Genomic DNA, 6,280 nt, shown 5'->3' with positions numbered 1-6,280 from the left:
TCAAAATTAATTCACTGTTTCCCCGTATATTACGTTGGTTTCCCGTAAAGAAGTATTTTAGCATGTCGGTTGTAGGGAAGCTAACGTTCGACGTCACATTTCCCGTAATGTCTGGATCAGAAGCTCAGTGTTGGCTGTTAGAGCTATGTGTTAGAGCTCAGTCCAGCCTGCACGAAAACCATGACGGAAAGTCATTCACAAGATCAGTGAAAAAGCGTATAGCCCACGGTAGCCTACTGTTTGATAGGGTAAAGCATTACCTATAGGCAAGACAACATAATATTAATATTAAAAACGAACGTTGGAAAAGAAGACTCAAACTTTTTTCTCCTCCATTAATGTTTTGAAGATGATCATGTGTGGTAGTTTTCAACATGAACACGACATGATATCTTCTACTCTGCTTGATATAATGAATGTTCAACGTAATAAATACATACATAAATAAATGTTTAACTTTAATGACTGATCACTGTTTATTTATTACTAGAGCTTAATAAATAGTAATAAGTGATAACAAATTCAGTAGTGTGTTGCCTCCACTGCGGAAATACTGCACTTACCTTTAACCTCTTAATGCAGATGGAGATTCTTGCCAAATTTTGAACAAATTTTGAACGATTTGTTTTTATACAATAACAGTCATTATGCCAAGTTCCACGGGCAGCACAATGATCACTCAGGGCTTAAATTAAAGACACATGACATGGGCCAAGATATAGATTTACCTTCAGGATTTAATTTACTTCATGAAGTTTCTTTTTCACATCATATACAAAAAATAAAAGTTGGCTATTGTTTTTGAGGTTTACTGTCGTAGAGTTTACAGTATGTGCAGGTCATGCATTTCCTGATTCATCATGGTCTTGGGAGGTACTGCACAACGTTTGGAGCAGACATATAGATGTATGTACTGTAGGTGCTACACAGCAATTCCTAATAGGTGCATTTAGGCATTCTCAAGTGTCCAAAACCTCTCAAAACTCCAAAAAACAAAAATGTGTCTGTCACTATTTATCTGTGTGTGTTGCTTTGATATTGTGTCACAGTACAGACACCCAGATAGCAATAGGTCAGTGGCCCACTGGCGGCCCACTGGCGGCCCACCAGCGGCAGAGTTGGCGGTCCAACGGCGGTACCCACCAGTGGCCCGCTGGAGTTTTGCTCATCGGTTCTCTAGCGGTCCACCGGCGGCTCAGAAGCGGCTCCAGATAAAGGGCCACCCTTTTGCCGCTTACTACCCACCAGCTTCTAATTGGCCTTATTTATGGCCTTAATAATTAAAATTATGTACTAAAATATAGCAATAATACATTATAACACTTTCCATTTGCCCTCAATCAGAACAATTTACAATTATTTACAGGGCTTACCAAAGTTACCAAATTTACTAAGGTGAAGACAGTGCCTGCTGATGAGAAACCTATAAATGTATTCTGTAATTTAATAATCCAATATAAAAACATTTATCCTCAGCAACTATCACACAGACTCACCACACATAGTATTAGGTTCAATACATTTTGTTTATTTATTTCTTTTACATGCTCATTTACATGCTTTATTTCTTCTACATGCTTAAACAATTTATTAAAATTATTTTTAATAATGATATTAATATGCAACACACTCTTCAGGTGTAAGGACTTAAAAGCCACCTTTCCTGCTGCACCAGTCTAATTAATTTGGAGCGCCAGGGACCTCCTCAAAGCCCGGCCCAGCATCCTCTTAACAGCATCTCGGTGGTTTTCCCTCCCAAGTATGTTCACCTGAAATACAAAGACCAAAATTACAATGGCATAACTTCCAGTCAAACATCTTAGCTGTTTTCAGCTTAAGCTGTTTTGCTATTTCATGCACAACCATCAAATACAGAGGGTATATATGATGACAAAAAGTGACAACATGTCATGTATCAAGCACACAACGCTCCACTTGGGAATGAGATTCAAGTTTAACAACACTCAAGGAGTTGAATAACGTGGCTCTCAATATATGATGTCTGTTCCCCAAAAATGTAGTGGGGAAGGGAAAAGAGATGTGAAATGCGACAGTTGTTTCAGATAACAATGGCTACTCACATGGTCTCACTTCTCGACACCCATTCCGTGATTTGAATAGTATTTTTGAATCAGTGAGTAAGTCCACATTAAAGCAAGGCAGAGCCACATTCATTACGAGAGCCAGGCTAGGACTTTTATGCCTACAATAATCACATGGCAAAACACTTAAAAAACAGACATACCAGTTGATTTTTCAGGTCCGCATCGGATGCAAGCCGCCTCTCCAACTCGTCCAGGTCCTCAACATTACTCAATGGCCTGTTGTTGTCCTCCACGAGGCCAAGATCCGCCACACCACCACCACCTAGCTTCTGCAGCATAGATGTGTTCACAGCCACCTGCTGCTTTACCCCAGCTCCTCCTCAATTGTTCGGAAGTGCTGCAGAACAAGTCTGTAAAAATCTATGAATCAAAAGGAATAGATTGGAATTGGCATGACACAAAAAGTAAAGATGCAAAGAAGTTGTGACAGACATTCATGGCTTGTTTCTCCCTTGATATTGGTGCCAGATTAATGAAAATGCAGTTCTACCTTGCTGGGGTGTTATTGGCAGCGCTGTGAGCGAATTTGACGGAGGTGTAGGTCTGACTGGTAAACTCTGTTGAACAGATTAGAAATGAAAAGGCGTATTTAGTGAGATGATTACTGCAATGGCAGGGTTCATACAAAAAAATTGAGCTGAATTTACTACCTTTTCACTACCATCAACATGTTTTCTACTACAAAAGCAAAAGGTGAAGAGTAATGTAATGCAATACCTTTCCAAAACACAATAACACATTTAAGAACAGGATTTAACAATGAACCAAGCTACTGGCATTTGAACAGGGGTGTGTAGGCTGTCAATAGGCACTGTATTATGTATTTACCGGCATGGCTGGAGTTGATGAAGCTTGCTGGGTGGTGGTGCTGGCAAAGGTGTAGTGGTCTGACTGGTAAACTCTGTTGAACAGATTGGATATGAAAAGACGTGTTTAGTGAGATGATTACTGCAGTGGTATGACACCTGGCACATGCTAACTAGCACCTAAAGTACAAACACTTCTAAAGGATATTTCCACTTAATTTTCAGACAAACCAAGCAAGGGACCACATTTACAGACTCTACAAATACTAACCATGATATCCATGTTTTATTTAAATGACTTGAAAGAGATCGTCAGGTATAAATGCACCATACAGTAGTGGTCAGTTCATTCATTCAGATGCTGTTACATGCTAACTAGCGCCTAAAGTACAAACACTTCTAAAGGATATTTCTACTTAATTCTCAGACAAACCAGGCTAGGGACCACATGTACAGACCCTATAAATACTAACCATGATGTCCGTTTTTTATTCAAATGTCTTGAAAGAGATCGTCAGGTATAAATGCACCATGCTAGTGTGGCCAGTTCATTCATTCACATGCTGTTACATGCTAACTGGCGCCTAGAGTACAAACACTACTAATAAAGGATATAACACTTCTAATAATTTACAATCTACTGATAAATACTGATAAATACTGACGGTCGACATTACGATTGACGTTAGTGAAACTATAATGAACAGTAAAAAGTTAGCCTGTCTGCCTCTAACGGTTTTCTTTTGCTATCCACTTCAGACTTTAGCCATAGCTAGACTTTAGCGAGTCTAACGCTTTATTAATCTATTCGATGTAGGTTTTTAAAAACGTGATCATCGACTTAACAGTACAGAAATACCATTTTGCAAGAAATTAGTGATTCAGACAAAGACTAAAAATATGTTTAAAAAAGAATCAGATTGTACTTACAAGATCCAAGAAATCGCAGTCAGTCGAGGTCGAATGGCAAAATATCTGTATGAACATCTATCAGACGAGTTACAGCAATGTTCAGGGCGGCCAACGTCACAAAATGAGTTTGAGTCTGCGCAGTACGATGAACAGGAAACGATTTTTTGTTTCAGCCCCCTCTCATTGAGAACGACGGAGTCTGTTTGTCCATTTCTTTTAGGTCTATGCACTCGTCACACTCGCAGGCACGCAGTAATGGCGATATTCAAGATGGCAGCACCCATAAAGTTTGCGCTGGATTAGTGTATAGCATTGGTTACTGTACATTTACAGTACATCACAAAATTGAATTTACTAGGCCCCCTCCTGGAAGAAAATTTTGAAAAATAACCCCTTAAATGATGACATCTGATGACTTTTATGAGAACTATTGATGAATTGAAATACATATATTTCAAACATTATAGCATATTACAATGTAGTCTATAAGGCCTATAGAAAACTAATTTATAATAGAGCAAAGTAGCCTAGGTCTACACAAGACTAAACCAGATATGGCTGAAATATATAGGCTATCATGATAATTTTGTCAACGACGTAGAACCATGGATTTTTTCAGTTAGTAATATGTTTTTGTTTATAACTTCCAACATAAAGTTATAACTTTGACTACATTATTTAGTATAGGCCTACTTGATGGTTTAGCCTGCCCCATTACAGTCCTCTAAACTATGTACAATATTGAATATAGTGAACCATAGGCCTATTGATATTGATGCTGACTGAAGAAGTTGCAACGGCTCCCTCTCCTCCCAAAGTAACATGGCAAGTCCCACACCTCTCCTTCTAAAAATAAATGGTAGGCTGTTCTGTTTTTTTTTCCATCTATCAGCACAATGCTACTAAAAATTTCAGCTTAATATTATGTGCCAGACTTATCAAGCATGCCAACGCATAATCTCTTAGTCTTAACACCATCACCATACGTTTTCTCATGGTGAGAAATATGTTTTGAATGACATGGGCGCAATTAAGGTGAACGGAGGTGAACGGCTGGACGAATGCGAAATGAAGGTGTTAACTAAACAATTTAGCAGGTCTAAGATACATAGGCTTTGTGGTTAAAACGATTAAAACCAGTAAGCTAGTCTGCCACAGCTAACTTCAAGCACAGTTTGCTTAGTTTACACACGCGCAGACTCTGCTTTTACGTTCAATGATGGCCACTAGAGAACGGAGAAGTCTACTGCGGAATGTGAAATGGGTAGCTAACGTTAACAAGCAAAGCATAACACAACATAACGTGTTAGTCAAACTTTCTTGTGTTCTACATTGACTTTCTTTAATTTCGCGCTTCAGCTTGGCTTGTTGCTTGTGCGATGCGTCTGTGTGTTGTAGCCTAGTGCTGTAGCAAAGTGATGTGTTCGGTCTCGGGGCGGCGTTGCGTTCTCCACTCCACAGGTTCCGCCACTCTTTATTTAGGCTAATCAAAATAATAGTGGTTAACAAATGAAACTTTTGACAATAATGCAATACGGAGAAGTCACTGCGCAAATTTTAAGACCCAGATATCAAAATTCAAGATTTTTTCAAGTCTTTTTAAGGTATTATTTCCAAATTCAGGAATTCAATGCTTTTAAGACTTTTTAAGACCCCGCGGGAACCCTGATTCAATAAAATCTATTCTCTGATTTGAGTTCATTCCATTCAACAAAAGGGTGAGTCTAAATCTTTGTATCATCTCAGTGTCATTACCATCAATGGGTGAATAAAAGCATGTTCAGGAAATTGAATACTAAGCTAAGTTTCGCATAAAGCCTCACCTTCAATGAAACTTTCAAAAGAACAGGCTGCAGTTTGAGATCCACGGTCCACGGTGCCGACCCTGTTAAAACAAACAAAATCCATGATTACATCAATACAACAACCACAATGATTTGACTATCAACTAACTAGGAACAGACTTCTAATATCATTCACCATGATAAACAGCAGTGTTTTGTGTTCAAATATGTTGACATACAGTAGTCGCTACTGATTTAAAGCAACTTGACTGGTATTAAGTCAGTCTACACACTACAACTATCCATAAGAAAAACAGAATTAACATGTCTGCTCAGCTCAGTTGTATGACTGATGGACTTAATATCCTTCTGCACTTGCATGCTTAAGCTTGCATATTTCTACAAAATCTGAAATTAGTCTCAGCTGGCTAACTTCCTTCTAAGATCTTTGACTTACCTGCACCCTCAATAAGTTGATCAAACCCAAATAAAACCAACAGAAACTTACCTAATATCAGTGGCATACTGAGAATGTACACTGCACCTAACCAACCAGGCTGACCGTTACCTGTGTGCTACAAATGCCTACAAAAATGCCCTCGTGGTCACAGCTAGCGTTAGCTACCAGCTAAAACGTATAACGCGAATTAAATACAAGTAGTGTTGAGTTAAG

General features: G+C 38.7%; 1 long non-coding RNA gene across 1 annotated transcript; it reads right to left on the bottom strand.

The window, feature by feature from the left end:
- Positions 1-1,148: 1,148 nt before the first annotated feature.
- LOC134078073 (uncharacterized) lies at positions 1,149-4,044 on the bottom strand. Its single transcript, XR_009938819.1, has 5 exons — positions 3,842-4,044; positions 2,934-3,006; positions 2,596-2,662; positions 2,246-2,465; positions 1,149-1,769 (listed from the first exon to the last, which is right to left on the bottom strand). It is a non-coding gene; the product is annotated as an uncharacterized LOC134078073 (long non-coding RNA).
- Between the last annotated feature and the right edge of the window lie 2,236 nt (positions 4,045-6,280).

This window comes from Sardina pilchardus, chromosome 4 (assembly GCF_963854185.1).
Source record: "Sardina pilchardus chromosome 4, fSarPil1.1, whole genome shotgun sequence".
Classification (NCBI taxonomy): domain Eukaryota; kingdom Metazoa; phylum Chordata; class Actinopteri; order Clupeiformes; family Clupeidae; genus Sardina; species Sardina pilchardus.
This window is presented reverse-complemented; position numbering and strand designations above follow the sequence as displayed.